This window comes from Lissotriton helveticus, chromosome 9, assembly GCF_964261635.1.
Source record: "Lissotriton helveticus chromosome 9, aLisHel1.1, whole genome shotgun sequence".
NCBI classification, from domain to species: Eukaryota; Metazoa; Chordata; class Amphibia; order Caudata; family Salamandridae; genus Lissotriton; species Lissotriton helveticus.
Window position 1 is genome coordinate 39092756 of NC_136070.1, and position 19134 is coordinate 39111889.

At 50.5% G+C, this 19134-nt stretch overlaps 1 protein-coding gene across 4 annotated transcripts in view; it reads left to right on the forward strand.

Moving 5' to 3' along the window:
• Positions 1-19134, forward strand: part of LOC144782607 (uncharacterized) — a 913515-nt gene that overhangs the window by 739920 nt on the left and 154461 nt on the right. The window lies entirely within an intron of this gene.

Here is a 19134-nt window from a genome sequence, read left to right on the forward strand (position 1 = left end):
GAAGACCTGAAAGCAGAGGGGACAATGTTCAAAGTCACTAGCCAGTGACCACCGTGGAACCAGGAAGGAACCAGGCAATGTCGGGTGCAAGCAGGTGAAAAGGTGAAGATTGTCTCTGCAGCCACGTGGACACAAAGAGGTCAAGGACGTCCAGGAGTCGATCACGAGCTGTACCTCGAAGGCTTTCGCTGATGGCGGTGCCGGCAACTTGATTAGAGCAAACAAGCCTTGGCTAAAGCAAGTCACGCAGGAATCGATTCAAGCTTCTCACTCGGACCAGCAAGGTCAGAGCGGGTGCTCCTTTTCAGGGGAGCAAGGGCCAGTCTGGAGCAACCAGGCCAGTGGTGCAAATCGTAGGTTTCGTCGCCAAGATGGCCGCTAGTCACGTGGCAAATGGCCGGGATGGCGCGTCGAGTGGCAAAGTGCAAAAGGGCCCCACGCAGATCGTGGAGATGCTGGGGGGCTGATCTTCGGTGCAAATGCTGCTCGGGGTTGGGGCTTCTCTAACCCCAAAGCACAGCATCGAGGGTGCCTCGGGTGCTGCGCAGTCAGCTTCTCGGGGGTCTTTCAAGAGGTCCGGTCCCACGTCTCTCTGTATCTCCACGGGTCTCTTCTTTGCAGGGACTGTGGATCGGGCTGTGAGATGTCTGGGAGTCTGGGTCTTGTCAGGCTCTGGGCTCGGGCTCCGGCGGGAGGCGGCGGCAAAGCAGACGTCGAGTTGCTGGTTGGTGCCTGTATTCACAGGGTGGTCACTCCTTGGCCACAAGGGAGATTCTCTTCAGTCTTCTGTGCAGCAGAATGTCGAAGTCCAGTTTCTTCTATATTTCAAGTCAAGTTCAGGATGATCTGAAGTCTCAGGACACAGCTCCTACTCTTATTCCAAATCTGGGGGCCGGATCACCTGCTAGGTCCCTCCTCTGGGTGGGACCAGGAAGGGGGGTGGTTACACCCCCTTTCCTTTGTCCAGCTTCGCACCAGGACTGGGGCTGGAAAGCCCCAGCTCCGGTTTGAACTGGCCTATGCACGGGGACACCTTGTGTGCCACAGGCATGTCTGATTCTATTCAGCCCTGTCCTACCCAATACACAAAATCCTGTCTGGGGTGGTGCTAGCACCTCCCAAGGCAGGAAACCCTTTGTCCAAGCTGCCCTCGCTGGAAGAACTCCCAGCAGCAGGAGGTCAGACTTGTGTCTGTGGTGGCAGCATCCATTTTGTGATGCTGAGGCTCGGTTTAACTTAAACCGGGGTTCAGGTTAGGTACATGTCGTGTCCCTCTAGAAGGGTGGAATGCTACCCCCGTCGCCAGAACTGGCGAGGGGGTAGTATTCCAAATCGTATGACACCTTACTCGACTTGTTTCGATAAAGCCAAACCAAAGATAGCATATAACCACAAGGATTATAATGCACTTAAGAGTATATGGTATGGCAGTATCATGGAACAGCTAAAGGACATGGTTCCGAAAGCTGCAGACAAGCTCAGCTCATGCCAGAGCACCATCTCATATATTTCCAAGCACTCTGCCTCCAGGATTGATGAGGCCTTCCATAGGAGTGGCTGATAGGAACATATGTGTCCATTTTGGATTAGGTATAGGCATACTACACCTAAGTAAGGGGTGGTTACACCGACTTACCCCAGCTGAGTAATCAGCCAGTTGTGTCAAATATGGAGGCCAGGCGAGGGGTGGCACAATACGTGCTGCAGCCCCTTAGTAGGCCTTGGAAGCACCTATGCCCTGGGTACCTGGGTACACTGTTACAGGGGCCAATAAGGTGAACCAGTTCCAATTTTGTAATGCACCTAAAGTGCATTGGCAATAATTTAGAGAGAGAACAGCAGGCTGTGGGTCTGCTTAGCAGGCCCACAGCCACATTAAGTCATAAACCAGTGAAGCAGAAAGCAAAAATTTGGGGTGACCATAGGATAGCAGACCCTACTCTCCTACACCCAGAACTTTAGATCACTTCTGGGAATCAAGACAAATCCTTTGCCAAGGAGAGAAACCAAATAAGCTGAAGGAGGAGACTGCCCCTGTGCTGTTTGATGTTTGGGGTTGGCCTGCAGCGGTTACTTATTGCCAAGGAAAGGAGAAAAGGAACTTTGTGTGTACTTTGTACTATCTTGAGGAAGATCTCCAAGGGCTTGAAATTGAGCTTGCCTCCTGTTCTGAAGTCTCAGGAACACAAAGACTCAATCAATCAATCATAGAATTTATAGAGCGCACTACATACCCGTGAGGGTCTCAAGGCCCTAGGGGGTGTGGGGGGGGGGGTTATGGTGGCTGCTACTGTTCGAAGAGCCAGGTCTTGAGAAGTCTCCTGAAGGTTAGATGGTCTTCGGTCTGTCGCAGGCGGATGGGGAGGGTGTTCCAGGTTTTGGGGGCGTGGTGGGGGATGGTCACTCTTCGGATGTGGGGGACGGTGGCGAGGGCACAGGCTGCGGAGCGGAGCTGGCAGGTGGCGGGTGTAGAAGCTGAGTCGGCTATTGAGATACGCTGGTCTGGTGTTGTGGAGTGCCTGTGTGCGTGGGTGAGGAGTTTGAAGGTTAACCTCTTGTTGATAGGGAACCAGTGCAAGTCTCTCAGGTGGGGTGTGATGTGGCTGCGGCATGGGATGTCGAGGATCAGGCGTGCGGAGACGTTCTGGGTGCATTGTAGCCGTTTCAGGAGTTTGGCTGGGGCTCCTGCGTAGAGTGCGTTTCCATAGTCCAATCTCACGAGGGCCTGGGTGACCGTCCTTCTTGTTTCGGTGGGGATCCACTTGAAGATCCTGCGAAGCATGCGGAAGACTTCACCCCTTCTGTCTGCCTGCATCTAGAAATACTGTTTTAGCTGCTACATAAGGAAATTGAAGCACCTACGCTGGTGAGCGACGCCATAATCTGCACCGAAGCCAGCAGCACTGCTTCGACTTGCGAAGTAAACATGACGCCAGCCGCCATGCCACATCGACGCCAACGAGCGACGCCGTAACCTGCCAAAAGCCGTGACCGCTGCTCCAACTTGTGACGTAGGCCCGACGTCTGCTACTGTGCCGCATCGAATCCGAAGCCGACTTCATCCTCGTGGAGCCGATCCTCGACGTGGGTGTCCCCCTGAATCCATTGACATCGCGCCATCTTAAGGAACAGTGGTTTTTGTGCCATCGCGACGACATCTCCCTGATGTAGTAAGGAACCGTTGTCTCGCCTCCCCTGTGCTGCAGTAAGGAACCAAGGCTGCACCTCCCCTGGGGTCGTAAAGAGTCTAATGCTGAGAAGCGCCAACAAAGCTGCACCTCCCCGATGCTGTGAACTATTGTTTTTCATCAATTCCAAGGTACTGTTCTTTGTGGGTCTGCTTGACTCCGGGCCCGACGCCGCGTACCTTGCTGTTGGTGCCGTACTTTGGGATTTCTTCTGTCACAACGTCGTAATAACTCAGAGTAGAGTTATTTGTTGCTAGAAGCCTGATTTAGGTGAATAACCTATTTTTTAAGGATACTTTCAATACTGTATGGTGGATTTTTGCCATTTGGTCTTGTTTAGATAAAGATACTTACATTTCTAAACTGGTGTGGTGTCCATTTATAGTATTTTCACTGTATTACTGTATGTGTTCACAAATGCTTTACACACTGCCTCTGATATAAGCCTGTCTGCTCGTGCCAAGCTACCCAGGGGATGAGCAGGGTTTATTCAGGAGTGTATCCCCCTTTCCCTGACTAGAAGCAAGGGCCCATATTTCTACAAAGGTGTATACCATTGTCAACTAGAGTCCCCCATTTCTAACACTTTGTAACATTTATTTATTTTTGTGATTTATAAAGCGCATAGCTGCTCTGGTGCTTCCCAGCGCTTTCTTCCTGAAGCTGCGTAGGTCTTTTATAAGTTGCATTTCAGATGTCATTGAGTTCCAGAGATTTGGAACCAGATGAGTGAATGGTCGTCCACCCCATCTGGCTCTTTTTATTCTCATAGTACATATAGGATGGTCAGATGAAGACCTGAGGGACCTGTTAGGGACATAAGGGTAGACGAGGAACTGTAGCAGGGCAGGAACTCTGCCATTCATAGCTTTGTGGGCTATGCACAGTACCTTAAACTTGATTCTGGATTGGATTGGGAGCCAGTGAAGTTTCGACAATGAAGCTTTCACAGACACATGCTTGGGTAACTTCAGTAGCATCCTTGCTGCTGCATTTTGGACCACCTGAAGCCTGTTGACTACATATTTGGGGCCCCCAGGTACAGTGAGTTACCATAGTCCAATCTCGAGACGAGAGCCCGAATCACCGTTTTCTGCTCCTGATCTTGGAGTAGATCTAAGATCTTGCGGAGCATGCGCATGATGCCGCAGCAGGTAGCTGAGAGTTTTTTTGCTTGGGTGCCCAATGTGAGCTTCCCCTCAAGCCACATCCCCAATTTCTTGATAGAGGGCTTAGGGGCAGGGGGCAAGCGCCAGTTGTTCGGCCAGCTTATCTTGTTCCAAGGATCTGTATAGTTACCCAGTGAGGTACTGGGTTTTTCAGAACCGGTGCTTAACCGGTAACCCAGCGGTGTCAGGGAATACACACCCAAAGACCTCGAGTCCTTTTCCTGATTCAGACCACAGAAACTCAGAGTCTTCTAGGTGAAGTTAAAGATAGTTTTTTTTGGCTGCAACCAAGGTAACAAGTGTCCTAGAAGTACAACACATGGAAGTATGTTCTCAGGAGACTGCTTCAAAATCACGAAGTCAGGCTTCTCTTCTTATACAAAATAATAAGCTTCAGGCAAACATTCCTAGATTTTCAGGACACTATTCACATATTTCGACCACAAATAAGTAACAGAGTTATGATGACAAGCTCACATTTCGTTTGTCTGATACATAATAAATTACTCGGCAAGGTGCGGTATTTCAATCAGATATCGATGTTCCCCAATAAAATGAGCACGTTCTCATCATAAAACAAGTAGGAAAGAAGGAGCGGGGTCAGGTGTGGGCAAGATTCGGCAGGGTGAGAATGTGATGAAAGGGTTTTATGGCCGGGTGCGCCTAGATGCTATCTTGACCGGCCACTGGGAGAGGAATTGACCAAATGGGTTGGCCTGGGGCGATGGTTTCAACCTGCCCAGGTCACGAAAAAGTCAATCAAGGAGTGCTTGTCCTTATGATATTGGATTAAGCCTATGTGAAGGGCAACATACAAAATGGCTGCCGTATACAAAATGGAAGCCAAGGGTTCAGGGTATAAGTGATGATTTCGAGGTGAAAGCAACCTTCGAATGCGACGAAAATGTTTGTACATAATGTACTTGCCATTCTCGGTCTTTTGATACTAAATTTGTCGTGGTACGATGAAGTTTTATTCTTGCGTCTGAATGGTTACACGAGTTTGGATTTTCAGTACTACAAACCCTCCTTTTGCCCTTACATAGGCAATTTAACCTACTCTCATGTTAATCTGAGTTTAGGTCGATATTCCTAAAGTCATTGAGATGTTGCTGTAACATCATCCTAGTACTTAGCTCGTCTCTTGATACAGGTTTCCTTATACATGATGTGACACAAAGGCCACATATTGCAGGAGCACACTGTACAAATAGACAGAACAGGAAAAGGATGGCTAAGACCATCCCAATGACCATCAGGATTTTCCATCCCCAGCTGGATATTAGTTCCCAGAACCACCCCATTAATTTTTTTTTAAAAGTTTTTATTTTTGTGCAGGTGGAAAAGAATATATTCACGGCAAGCTCAGATTCAGCATGAAAAAAAAACTAAACATCATGGTTCTATCTCCACAGCCTTCATGCCCACAGCCCGGAGGCCGGGCGGCGACTTTTGTTTTCGTTGAGTAACTTGCATTTATTCTATGACGTGCGAGCTCTTTAAGTAACTCCCCGAACCTGCTTTTTGAGTAAATTTCCCCCCACAACTCCCCCCCCCTCCCACCCTCCCCTATCTACAAACTGGTCGGTTACCATCTCAATGCGGTTACAGTTCGATCACATGCTCGGCCAACTAAGTGGCACTAGTCCATCAATACCCTTCGTGTCCACTTTGCTGTTGCTCGCCTCCAAACCCATGATACTGTGCATAACCTTACATGTGTTGTGGCCCTAAATTACTCAGCATACCAGAGTGCCACCAATTACATATCCTTATCAAGTGGTCTCCCATTCCCGCCTCTGCACACCGTTCGCCTATGAGGGACCTCCCAAGCGCCCGGCTTCTAGGCCATGGTATTGTCGCCATTTACCCCATACCTTTCGGAATTTTCTGGGACAACCTCTCGCTTTGTACGTCACTCGTTCTGCAGCCATATAGAGGTCTAGCCCTCTCCTCCATTCCTCTACTTCTGGCCTTTCCGCTGCCCCCCAGTATTTGGCAATGTCCCTTTTCGCCACTACTAATGCCAGCACCAAGAAAATGACCTGCGGGCGCGGCAGGTCTACTTCGGTCACCAGTCCCAGTAGTGCCAGCTTCGGGTCCAGTGTCAGCTCTACACCCAGTACCTCCCCCAGTTCCATGAAGATGTGAGACCAATACTGTTGAACCTCCGCACAGGACCAAATTGTGTGGTAGAAGTCCCCCTGTTCAGCCCTGCAGCGAAGACAGGTGTCGTCTGTTATTTTACCCATCCTGAGGAGACGTCTCCTATCAAAGTACGTCCTGTGCAGCACATTCAATTGAATCAGCCTCAGTCGTGACTTAATGGCCACTTCCCGGGGGTGCATCAGGATCAGCTCCCAGTCTAAATCTTCCAAGTGCCCCACTTCCGCCTCCCACTTGCCCCTGAGTGTCGCCAAACTTCCAAACATATTATTTGTGAGTGTTTTGTATGTGAGGGACACTGCCTGGTGTAGTATTTGTTCCTGCAGGAGTCTCCCTTCTAGGGGTGAATACTCCGGTATATCTTGAAGTACTATCTTCTGTGCTTGCCAAGCATGGACTAGCTGCAAGTGTTTGTACTGTTGTGTGGGATGTAATCCAAACTCCTCCCGGAGCATCGCAAAAGTCTTCAACTCACCCTGCCTGATCACGTCCCCGATGGTAGATATCCCTATATCGTCCCACCTATGGAAGCCCTCCAGTTTTTGAAGTTCCGGAAACCAGTTGCCGTGCCACAGTGGTGTCTGGTGTGTTGGTTTCTCCTCCCATCCCGTAGCCCTCGTGGCCCTTATCCATGCTTGAATCGTGATCATGGTAGCGGGCAGGAGCTTCCTCCCTGACTTCCCTCCATACAAGTAGTGAAGAATATTGTGTGCAGACAAGTTATGTCTTTCTAATGCATACGTCGGGTGGTCCGCCGGTGTATGCAACCAGTCATTTATGGGGGTCAAGTGTTCTGCCCAGTAATATGCCTCCAGATTCGGCAATGAGATCCCACCATTGTACTGGTGCTGTTGGAGTGTTTGGAGTGCGATACGTGGCTGTTTGCCTAACCATAGGAACGATCGTAAGTCTGCATGGATTTTGGCGATCGTGGTGGTCGGGAGTGGGTAATATTCATTCTGAAGTGCGTAGAGGAATTTCGGTAAAGTAATCATTTTGTACATCGCCGCCCTACCCAGGAGGGTGAGCGGTAGCTGCCTCCACCTCGTCATATCCTCTACTGCCACTTTCATTATTCGTTCTACATTGGTCTGAAACGAGAGCTGTTTGTCCAGAGTGATATAGACCCCAAGGTACTGGAACCCTTCCGTGGTCGTGAGCAAACGGTCCGGGAGAGGCACGTCTGTCACTGGTCCCTGCGGCATGTACAAGACCGATTTGAGCCAGTTGATGGTATGTCCTGCCATTGCCCCAAAGCCCTCCAACTCTCTGAACAACGTCCCCACTGAGACCTCGGGTTTCGTGATGTACAGTAGGACATCGTCGGCATACAATGAGACCTTTTCCTGTGCCTCCCCTGAAGTACTCCATGTAAAACAATGGATCCCTGGGTTCTGCCTAATTTTGGCCGCCAATATTTCTATCGTGAGTGTGAAGAGTAGCGGGGACAGCAGGCATCCTTGTCTGGTGCCCCTCTCTACACGGAATTCACGTGACAACCATCCATTAACTCGTACCCGCGCTCTCGGCGCCGTGTACAGCAACCCTATCCATTTCTGGAAGTGTGGACCAAAACCAAACCGCCTAAGCGCCGCCATGAGAAAGGGCCAGTGTACTGCGTCAAACGCTTTTTCAGCGTCCAGGGACAGGAACCAGTGCGGTTCCGTTCTATCTTTCACTTCTTGAAGCCAGTTGTGTGTCCGTCGGAGGTTAAGCTTTGTTGCTCTGTCCGGCAGAAACCCTGACTGGTCCATGTGTATAAGGGCAGGAACGACCGTCCGGAGACGTGTCGCTAGAATCGTGGCCAGCACTTTCACCTCCATGTTCAGCAATGAGATTGGGCGGTATGAGGCACAATCCTCCTCTGGCTTGCCCTGTTTGTGTATTGGTACTATGGTCGCCAGTGCGAGGTCTCGTGGGAGCGTCCCCATTTCGTAAGCTCCAACATATAGGGCCAACAGATGATGCGCCAGCAAGTCGGCCGTCTTTTTAAAAAATTCCGCCGGAAACCCGTTGGGTCCCGGAGTTTTCCCCGTTTTTAACTTGTTTATGGCTACTCTAACCTCCTCCAATGTGATGTCCGCCTCCAGAGGGGCGCTGAGTTCTGCCTCCATTACTGGGATATCCACATCTTCCATATACTGTAAGGCCTCGTCAACTGTTCCGAGGTCTCTGCCTCTACAGAACTTCTCATAGTGGAGCGCAAACTCCTCTGCTATGCCCCTGTCTGTAGTTTCCATGACGCCCCCGTCCCTCCTGATCTTTTCCACCCACCTTGCTGCCCGTTCTCTCCTGCTGAGCCATGCCAGAAGTTTGCCCGACTTGCCACCGACATCGTATAGGCGGTGCAGTGTTGCTAGTGATTGTGTCTTCGCCTCATTAGAGACCAATTGCCTATACTCCCTTTGTTTGTCTTGCAACCGCCTCAGTACGCCTTCCCCTTTGTGTACATGGTATTCCCTTTCTAGCGCTAGGATGTCAGCTTCTAGCCCTGCCTCCTCCCTGTGCCGTTTAAGGCGCTCATCCCGTAGTCTCCCTCTGATTCTGTCCCTCAGCACCGGTTTCATTGCCTCCCAGAAGGTAATATTGGAGTCTACAGAACCCTCGTTCTCCGCCACATACACCTTTATATCAGCCCTCAATCCTCGTGTTATCTCGGGGGTTTGTATGTCCCAGGCCGCCAAGCGCCACTCAGTCTCTCGCCTCACCGTGTAGTTCCCTAAGTGTGCGTACAGCGGCGAGTGATCAGATATCCCCCGTGCTTTGTAGGCGAACACGTCACCTTCCGCCAGGTATTGCCTTGCCATGAAAATGTAGTCTAGCCTCGAGAAGGTTTTATGGGCCCCTGAGTAAAAGGAGAACGTCTCCTGTGTCGGGTGTCGCCAGCGCCATGTATCGGTGAGTCCCATCTCCGCCATGTATTGTGCCAATGCCGTTTGTGTCCCCCCTCTGCGTGTTGCACCTGAACGGTCTAGGTCTTCTGACATGACGTCGTTGAAGTCCCCCCCCACTATCTGCATCGTGTCAGCCGTGTCCAATAGGATGGATGCTATTTCCCTGAGCGTGCGTGATTGGAGTTTTGGCGGGGCGTACACTGAGATAATTGTCATATGTCGCCTATTCCATAACCCCTGTACTCCCACGTATGTCCCCTGTGGATCGCTCCACGAGCGTGTGACAGTAAAGGGATGTGTTTTGTTGATTAGGATTGCGACTCCCCTGGCTCCTGACGTATAGTCCGCGTGAGTCAGTACTTTATACCTCCCCCTTGCTATGAACGTGCATGTTCCTGCCCTGAGGTGTGTTTCCTGTAGGAGGATAAGGTCTGGGGCGACCCTCTTGATGTACGAGTTTACCAACCCTCTCTTTATTTTGGACCCTAGTCCATTGACATTCCATGTCAGAATGGAGAACCCCCTCTGATGTCTCTCAGTTGCAGTCAGTGTATCTGCCATATTGTGTCGTTTGTCTGAAGGTCAGTAGGAGACCATAGCAGCTGTTTGCGACCACGTGGATTATTGTGCATTCGACTGTTTCCCCATGAGTATTCCAGCAACCAACCTCCCCCCCAAGATCCCCAACTTGTGTTCCTACCCACTTGCCAACCCCAACAAACTAGAAGACCCCTTCCCCCCTCCCCCTCCCCACCTCCCTCCCCATCCAGGTGTGCCCCCAAGCGGGACATAACTTTCAGTAGGAGTAGGTCTGTCGCCAACCCACAATACCCTCCCTCACAAACTCTCACGGAACAACTGACAACCTAACCAATGCGCTGTTCCTGTAAACAGAAAAGGGTAACAAAGGAAAATAAAACAACAACGAAAAAGGGTTTGTGGCCACTTGCGTGTCATATCCGTGTCCCGACCGACCATTCAGCCGTCCACCTCTTCTCTGGTCAGGAGTGTGAGTCTTGCGTGGTCGGTACCGTGCTGCAGTTCTTATCAGGTACGTCCCGTTCTAACTGCCGTATCTCTGCTTCCAGTGGATGTAAGGAATGTTGGTCACTGTCCGACATCTCATCATTCCTGTCCGAGTCTCTGATGCGCTCTCTTTCCCCCTCCGAACAGGCCTGGTCCTGGCGCCTCGATGGTGACATGTTCGCCCTGCTCGATGTCCCCGGCGACTCCGATCTCCCTCTCCTAGTGCCTGCCGACGGGCGTGGCTGGTACGGGGTCCCCGTGTATCTCGAGTGTAGTCTCCTGGATTTCCTCCTCTGCCGTTGCGGTGAGCCCCACCGCGCCTTTGCCTGTGCCGCTTTCGCTAGTTCCTCTCTCCCCGCAGTTTCCCGACTGTTAAGGATCGGTCGCTCCTCCAGCCATTCCCATGCATCGTCCGGGTGGGTGAAAAAGTGTGCTTTGTCTTTGTATATGATCTTGAGCTTTGCCGGGAAGAGCAACATGTACTTCATGTTCAATGTCCTCAATTTAACTTTCACTGCGTCGAAGGAGCGCCGCTGTCGCTGGACCTCTTGGCTGTAGTCCGGGAAGATCAATATGTTGGTGTTCTCCAGTCGGATGTTGCCCATCCTTCTCGCTTCACGTAATATCAAGTCTCTGTCCGCGAAGTTCAGGAAGCGGGCGATCACAGGTCTGGGCCTGGCACCCTCCGGAGGTTTCGCAAGGAGCGCCCTGTGCGCCCTTTCGATCACAAAGCAGGACGAGAAGGGGGCGTTTGTGAAGGTGTCCGTAAGCCATGTATGCAGGAATGCCGCCATATTGTTCCCCTCGATCCCCTCTCTAAATCCCACAAAGCGGAGGTTGTTGCGCCTGGCCCTATTTTCCGCATCATCCACCTTCCAGAGGAGCTGTCTGTGGGACGCCTGAAGCTCCGCCATATCTTTCTTGAGTGTCGTGATCGATTCTTCCGCCTCACCAATGCGTGTTTCAGTCTCGGTCACTCTGGCGGAGAGGTTCTTGAAATCCTGCCGCAGGAGCGTGACCTCCGATCCTACCTCCCCAATTTTTACCTCCAATGCCGCTCTGGAGTCCTGTATATCAGTTCTAGACCAGTTCTAGACGCCTGGATCGCTGCTAGTAGCCTGTCCGTGTCAGTTGCTCCCTCTGCTGCGGCACCCGCGTTGTCTTTGGATGTTTTCGGTGCTGCGAAGGTGTCCAGCGTGCCCTGTTTGGGGGGCTTGGGTGGGGGGTGATCTTTCTTCACCATCTTCGCTGAGTTATGGGTGCGCCCTTCTCCTAGGCGTGAGCGCCAGTGTAACTCGGTCGCCTCCTCGTAGTACTTCTCACAGTGCTCCGCTTGCGCCGAGGGGTGTCCACCTCCTGACCACTCGCCGAGACCGGCTCTCTGTGTTGGGCCGCCCCACCTCTCACCCCCTTCGATAACCGATCCGCGTTGTGTACCCGCCTGGCGTCCTGTCCCCTTCTGATCGGGCCGTCAATGCCCCTTCCGGACTCCTGTGCTGCCCTGTGGTCCGCGGCCCCTGCACCCCAACGGGCGAGGGTCAGGTTCTAATGGCACGGTGGTGGCAGCGCTGCGTCCGGTGTCCCGGCTGTCGCCTGGTGCCCCAACTCACCACCGCGCCCGTGCTGCGGCTATCGCTTCAAGCTCACTACCCCCGTGCTACCAAACGTGGACCGCGTGGCATCGGGCGTCTTCTCCCAGTGTGATCTGTGTGGGTGGTTTCCACCCCCAGTGACCAGTGTGTCAGTATGGGGATTCTGGTCGGCAGTTCTGCTCCTGGGGCTCAGCTCTGCCCGTTTTGTGCCTCAGGTTCCCTTGCTTCCAAACCTCCACTCCGGGTGTAGGTGCGAGGGGGGGGGGGGTTCTGTCCCAGTCTCCCCCTCCGGCGTATTAGGCTGCCACGCACACCTCACTGCGCGGTCCGCTCCCTCCGCCTCGCCGGTCCCCTGGTTGGCCGCCCTCCTCACTCCCCGGAGCTCGCCGGAACAGTGGCCGCCATCTTGGTGAAGTACGGGCGCCTCCGCTGTCTCTGCCCCTGCGTCTCTCTGACACCGGCCGCCCCCAGGTACCTCCTCTGAGCCGCCTCTTCACCGGCGACGGACAGGAAAGCAGGTAGTCTTGCTGCTGGCGCCTCCGTGGTGTCCTCCGCTCGTCAGCATGTTGCGGCGCCCGCCATCTTGGGAAAGGGTGCCTCGCTCCCCGGCGTTACCTTCCGCCCCGGGCGCCCCAGTCAGCGGTCCGGTGTCCTGCTCAATCCCTCTTCTGGGCGCCTGCTTACGGGTCCTTCCGGTTCTGGGCACCGTGCACCCCACGTCCGCAGGGCAATTATTCCCGCCGGTGCACCTCTGGCTCACGACGGATCTTGAACCGTCGGGACGGCCGGCCACTCCCGGTGCTACCTCGGCCCCTCCCGGATTCACCTGCCGGTCTCCGCCACCGCGGGCGCAATCGCCCAGTCCGGCGGTGTTCTTCCTCCTCGGTTGGTCACCGTGCCGCCATCTTGTTCGGCGTCCTCCCCTCACACATGAATGCCGCAGATAACTCGGCGCTGCTCACTCCAGCGGCTCCGTTCGTGCGGAGCGGACCTCTCGTCCCTCTCCAGGTGATCCCCCACTGTATTTGGGCGATGTTCCCTCAGTGTAGGTGGAAAGTATGTCGGATCTTTTAGACGTCGGCCGGGAGCTCCCGGGAGACACGTCTAGTCTCGCATGCTGCTGGCCACGCCCCCCCAGAACCACCCCATTAATGACCAATCTCCTTTATCCACATGAATAGATTCGGAAATCTTATGCAGTTTGGAGATGGCTTGGTACACTGTTGGAGCGTTATCTGGGATAAAAATGCAGCAACTAGATTGGATCAATCTGCATACCCCACCTCGGTCTGCAAGTATGACGTCTAAAGCAACCCTGTTCTGAAGGGTCATAAGACGATCCGACTGGAGCTCAGCAGTCAGGTTACTAAGGGCACCAGTAGTTTCAATCACGGTAGCCTCAACTACCCTTGTCAATTGCCTTATGTCCCTGCTGTTTACCATGGGTCCCCAGAACGGCAGAAAACCTCTTGCAAAGTCCCCAAATTCTTGACCTGCAGTGTCTTCTTTACTCAAGACACCTCTAACTACCCTTGTCCTGTGGTAATCCGCCGCTGCTGTGTAGGTGGGGGGTAACAGGAACGAAACGAAACATGAGCCCGAGAAGTCAGGGGGCAACCATGTATAGGATCTATCATGACAGATGAAATAAGTACCCTTAGCTGCTAAAAACGCAGGGGAAGTCTGAGACCCAAAAACATATGTTTCTGTACAGATACTTCTCCCTAACTGAGCTCTGGGATTCCTGCCAATGCCTTGCAGACACAAGTTACCTTGATGGGGTACAATCCAGATCGGGGAAGATCTCTTCGCTTGCTGTTTCTCACTTAAAGTAGCTCCATATCCGGTCACGGTCCAACCTACATATGCAAGTATCTCGTCATTAGGGGTATTTTCATAGGAAGTTACTTCCTTAATCATGTCAACTATGCCTTTTACTAGGGAGCTAGTCTTGAGGTTGTCTTTTACAGAACGTAGGGGTTGGATTTCTCATGCATATATGAACATCGTTCTGTATGCCCACACAGAACCATTATGACTGAAAGGTAGAACTAGATAAGGGATACCTTTATCCGTTGTGTGAGGCATAAGTCCACATACCCAACAGTTAGTTGTGTTCATTACTAACTGGTGCTGGTGCAGGAGCTGAATGAAGGAGTTATTAATGAATTCTAATCTCCTATGGGATTCATGGCCAGGAAGGGAGTGGAAAGAATGAGGGGAAACAGTAGTAGGAGGAGGTGTAGGGGATGCAGGTGGTGCGAGTGTTACATGAAAAGAGAATCCTATCAGAAATATCATCACACTGTATATCATAAAAATGCACACTATTAAAAAACTTTTCCTTGTCGCCACTGTACACAACTGGCGTCTAGAGTTCGTTTGTTTGGCAGGCCTTTCCATTTCAGAAAACTCCATCCTTTCTAGAGTGCTGCCCGCGGTGGTAGGTTGATTCTGCTAAAAGATGCTTCTGTCAGTCCAGGGCAACTCCCTTAGACCAACCAGAACTCCCGACCTAACGTCGTTAGCTGCACCCAAAAGACTTTTTAGGCAACCGCGGCCCGAGCAGCGGAACCCGGATGGCGGTTCGAAAAACAAAAATGAGCAAGTTTTCTTCTGATGGAGGAGCTGCCTTTTCAAAAATAGTACTTGGAGGGAAAAAAATTATTTTTTATTAGTCCATAGGTTTTTGCCTTAAAGTGGAAAAAGAAGTTTAATTTATTAGTTCGTATTTCTTGGTCTCAAATCGTATCTTTGTCTTCCCGGTACTGTGTTGTCCTGGAACAACAGTTCAGGCTCTGAAGTGTTCAATCGTTTTGACGGTGGCACACCTTCTTGAAGAATGTTCTCGTTTTCGCGCTCAGAGTTAGTTCCTTTTACTTGTGCATCACTGAAAGGTATGAACCGAGGTACCGTGTCTGTTTCTGAGTCGCCGACACCTTCCTGGACCCATTGGTCATATGGCAGAGGAAGAGGGACTCTCTTGCAGTGGACCCCGTGGATCCAGGCCTTTTTTCCTTCCACTCGCACTGCCGATCTTGTAGAGAGAAGGACAAGGTGTGGCCCTGTCCACCTGGGCTGGTCGTTTCTGGTCCTCTGGAAGTTTTGCACCAGTACCCAGGATCTATGGTCAATGCGGTGCCCCGGAGTCTCAGAGACCGGAGGCAGGGTGTCGTTGACCTGTTGATGTAAAACACGCAATTTAGCCGTCAATTCATACAGATAGTCAAGTAGAACGGGGTGCTCAAGCTCGCTAAACTTTTTGGGCCTAGGCACTCCCCATATGTTGGCCGGGCGGCCGAAAATGTTTTCGTAGGGGCTGAGTTTTACTCGCGAATGCACAGTCATTCTGGTGGATAGGAGTGCTAAGGGTAGAGCGTCAGGCCATTTAAGACCTGTGCTCGCTTGAATTTTGGCCAATTTTAACTTAAGAGTGCCGTTGTAGCATTCTACTAATCCAGCTGATTGGGGGTGATTTGCAGCGTGGAACTTCTGCCGGATACCTAGTCCTTCACACACTCTCTTCATCACACGACCCACAAATTCACTCCCATTATCAGACCAGACCATTCTAGGCATTCCGAATCTAGGGAAGTACTCTTTCACAAGGGCTTTCGCTGTGGACAGGGCAGTATTGTCTTTCAGGGGGTATGCTTCTATCCATCTCGAGAAGGCACAAACAACAACAAGCACATATTTTAAACTGTTGCACCTTTCCATATGGATGAAATCTAGCTGCAAAACCTCGAACGGATACGTAGGAGGTGCAAAATGACCAGCTGGAGTAGGGGTTCCCCTATCAGGATTGTGTTGCAGACACACCATGCAATTCTTGACCACATTCTCTGCACACTTGGGAATCCCTGAATTCTCCCATACTGGAGCCAACAACTTGCAAATCCCTTTCACGCTGATATGAGCCATACCATGAGCCATTGTGACTACTGCAAGCACGTACGCATCGGGTAACAACAACCTCTGATGCTCTGACAATTCAATCCAGCAACCACTCGCATCCATTCTACCCGAACTTTCTCTCCACGTACTCAACTCTTTCTCTGTGGCTTCAGCTTGAATGGACTTCACACTCTCTATCGTGTCTTCACACATTCCTATGTCACCAACCCATCTTGCAGGTCCTGCAACATACATTCGGCTCATCACATTCTTCGCAGTTTCTTTAGCCGTTTCATCAGCGAACGCATTTCCACGACCAACATCATCAGTCACTTTCTTGTGAGCGCTACATTTCACAATCGCTACTTGTAAGGGCAAAGTCAGTGATTCTAGAAGCTCATTTACCAACTGACCATGCTTAATTTTAGTTCCATGCGAAGTCAGAAATCCACGTTCTTTCCACAATCGTCCAAAACTATGGGCCACGCCGAACGCGTACTGGCTGACGGTGTAGACAGTTACTTTCATTCCTTTCGACAACACACATGCTCTCGTGAGTGCAATTAGCTCCGCTGCCTGAGCTGAATTGTGTGGGATGCGTATAGCTTCAACAATCGTGTGCAAAGTCGTGACAGCATATGCTGCAGTCGTATCGCCATTCGGAAGCTTGAAACATGAACCATCCACCCACAATGTACCATCACATTCAGCAAGAGGAATGTCGAAGAGGTCTACTCTTCCTTTTGTCTCTTCTTCTGTTCTATAAAGACAATCATGCTGTTCTGAAGTATCTGATTCTTCTATGAATGGTAACAACGTGGCTGGGTTAAGGGTGTTGCACTTTTGAATGTGCACATGACTGGCTAGCAAAGTCAGTTCGTACCCTGACAATCGAGCACTGGTTAAATGCTGTGTCTTGGTTCTATTTAACAATGTGTCTACTGCATGTGGGACCATCACGACTAGTGTATTATTCATGACCAGGCCAGCAGACTGTCGAATAGAAACAGCTGCTGCCGCTGTGGCTCTTAAACACTAGGCAATGCTCTAACCACTGGATCCAAAGTCAAGGAAAAGTAAGCACATGGACGCTGTTTGTTCCCAAATAACTGAGTCAGGACTGACAATGCACAACCATCCTTCTCATGGACATACAATGTAAAAGGCTTACTGTAGTTGGGGTTACCCAACACAGGAGCCGAACATAAGGCTGTGCGTAATTCGGAAAAACTCGTTTGACACTCTTCAGACCAAGGGACGGGATTGGGTGTATCTTTACACGTTAACGCCACCAAAGGTTTGGCCAATAACGAAAAATTAGGGATCCATTGTCTACAATATGATGTAATGCCCAAGAAAGCACGCACTTCTTTCTGTGTTCTTGGCACACTCAATTTCGCTATTGCCTGAATTCTTTCTGGGGTCAGTTTCCTTCCCTCCTTCGATAAGAGATGACCTAAGTAGGTCACTTCTTGTCGGCAATATTGAAGCTTGGAAAGTGACACCTTGTGATGCAAATCGCACAGATGGTGTAACAATGATATTGTTGCTTTCTTGCAAATTCCCTCAGTATCCGCAGCTATAAGCAAATCGTCGACGTACTGTACAAGAGTAGCACCTTTTGGCAAAACAATCGTATCAAGCTGCGTTTTTAGAGCTTGACTGTATATTGACGAACTTTCACAGTAGCCCTGAGGAGCGCGTTTAAAGCGGAAGCTTCGTCCTCCTAAACTGAAGGAAAAAATATCCCTGCTCTCCTCGGCGATCGGGATGCTGAAGAAAGCATTCTTCAGGTCAATCACCGAAAACCAAGTGGCAGAAGCTGGAATCATAGTCAATAATGTAGTGATGTCGGGAACAACTGGAAATTGTGGCACAACTATTTTATTCACCTCTCTGAGATCGATCACAAATCTTTACACCGGTGGCTGAGATGCGTCAGTTCGTTTTAAAACAGGTAGAACGGGACTATTGCAAACGTTACCTCTTGTCTCTTCAATCACATCTTTTTCAATTAACTCGTGAACGATCGCTAGCAAAGCTTTTTCACCCTCACTAGAGATTCGGTACTGCGGAATTCGTGGCATTTTAACATTGGCTTTCAATGTTACAACATATGGTGGTATTTCTAAGAGTCCCACATCATTGGGACCAGCTGCCCAAAGTATGTCTGGAAGAAACGACAATTCTGTTGGAAGTTTATCTCTCGATAAGTACATTGGAGAAACCACTTTCTCAACCAGGGTAAGTTGTACTCCTGATGGGGAACAGTACAAAGTTGCATACAATCTTTTTAGCAAATCTAATCCTAGCAAATTTTCGCCACAACCTGTTGTCAGAATAAGGGGTGCTTCGAATTCGCAAGGACCAACAGAAAGAGACAACGGGTCAGAAATCGGGTTCCTAACCGGGGCGCCAGAAAAACCTACAGAAACGTTCGTTTCGCCAGACAAAGGTGCGCCAGGGAGTTTGGAGTGCATAATAGAACTCTTTGTAGCACCAGTATCCAAGAGAAAATGCTCTGACACACCTGATGTGATCACCTCAACGTATGGTCCACTCTGATCTACTGGAACTGAAACAACTCCCTCTCTTTGTCTATGGCTGTCCTAGCAATCATTACTGCTCCATTGCTCGCCTTCTGTATAGTAATCATCTGTATAGTACTGAGCTGTCCTACCAGATGCGTTGTTCTGCTGATCGAATTTATTCATAGAATTCTGTGGTGGAAGAGACTGCACATTCTGGGGGATGTTTCCACGTCCTCTACCTCTAGGTGCTTGCTGAACGCCTCTACCTCTTGCGTTCAAAACACCATTCGCACGTTGTAACAAGATAGGGCAACTATACTTAAAATGACCTTCCTCCTTGCAATATGAACACTGGTTGGGACCTATATTGACACGTGGCTGATTATACTCGACTCTTTGTGAGTTCCCTTGATACTGTTGTTGCTGCTGATAGTTATTCTGATAGGTGTTCTGACCACCGTTATTCTGGCCATTACCACCACCACGTGGCGGATAGGCTTGCTGCATTAAAACCTTAGTCTTTAATTCCTTCGTTTTCTTTTCTACTCTATCTTTCTTGTCTTTGTCTCTATTCTCGTAATATTGCGCAGTGGCTAATATCTGTGCTGAAGAGGAAACATCCCAAGAACTCTCCGAATCTTTTAACTTTTTACACAATTCTGGAAGCAGAT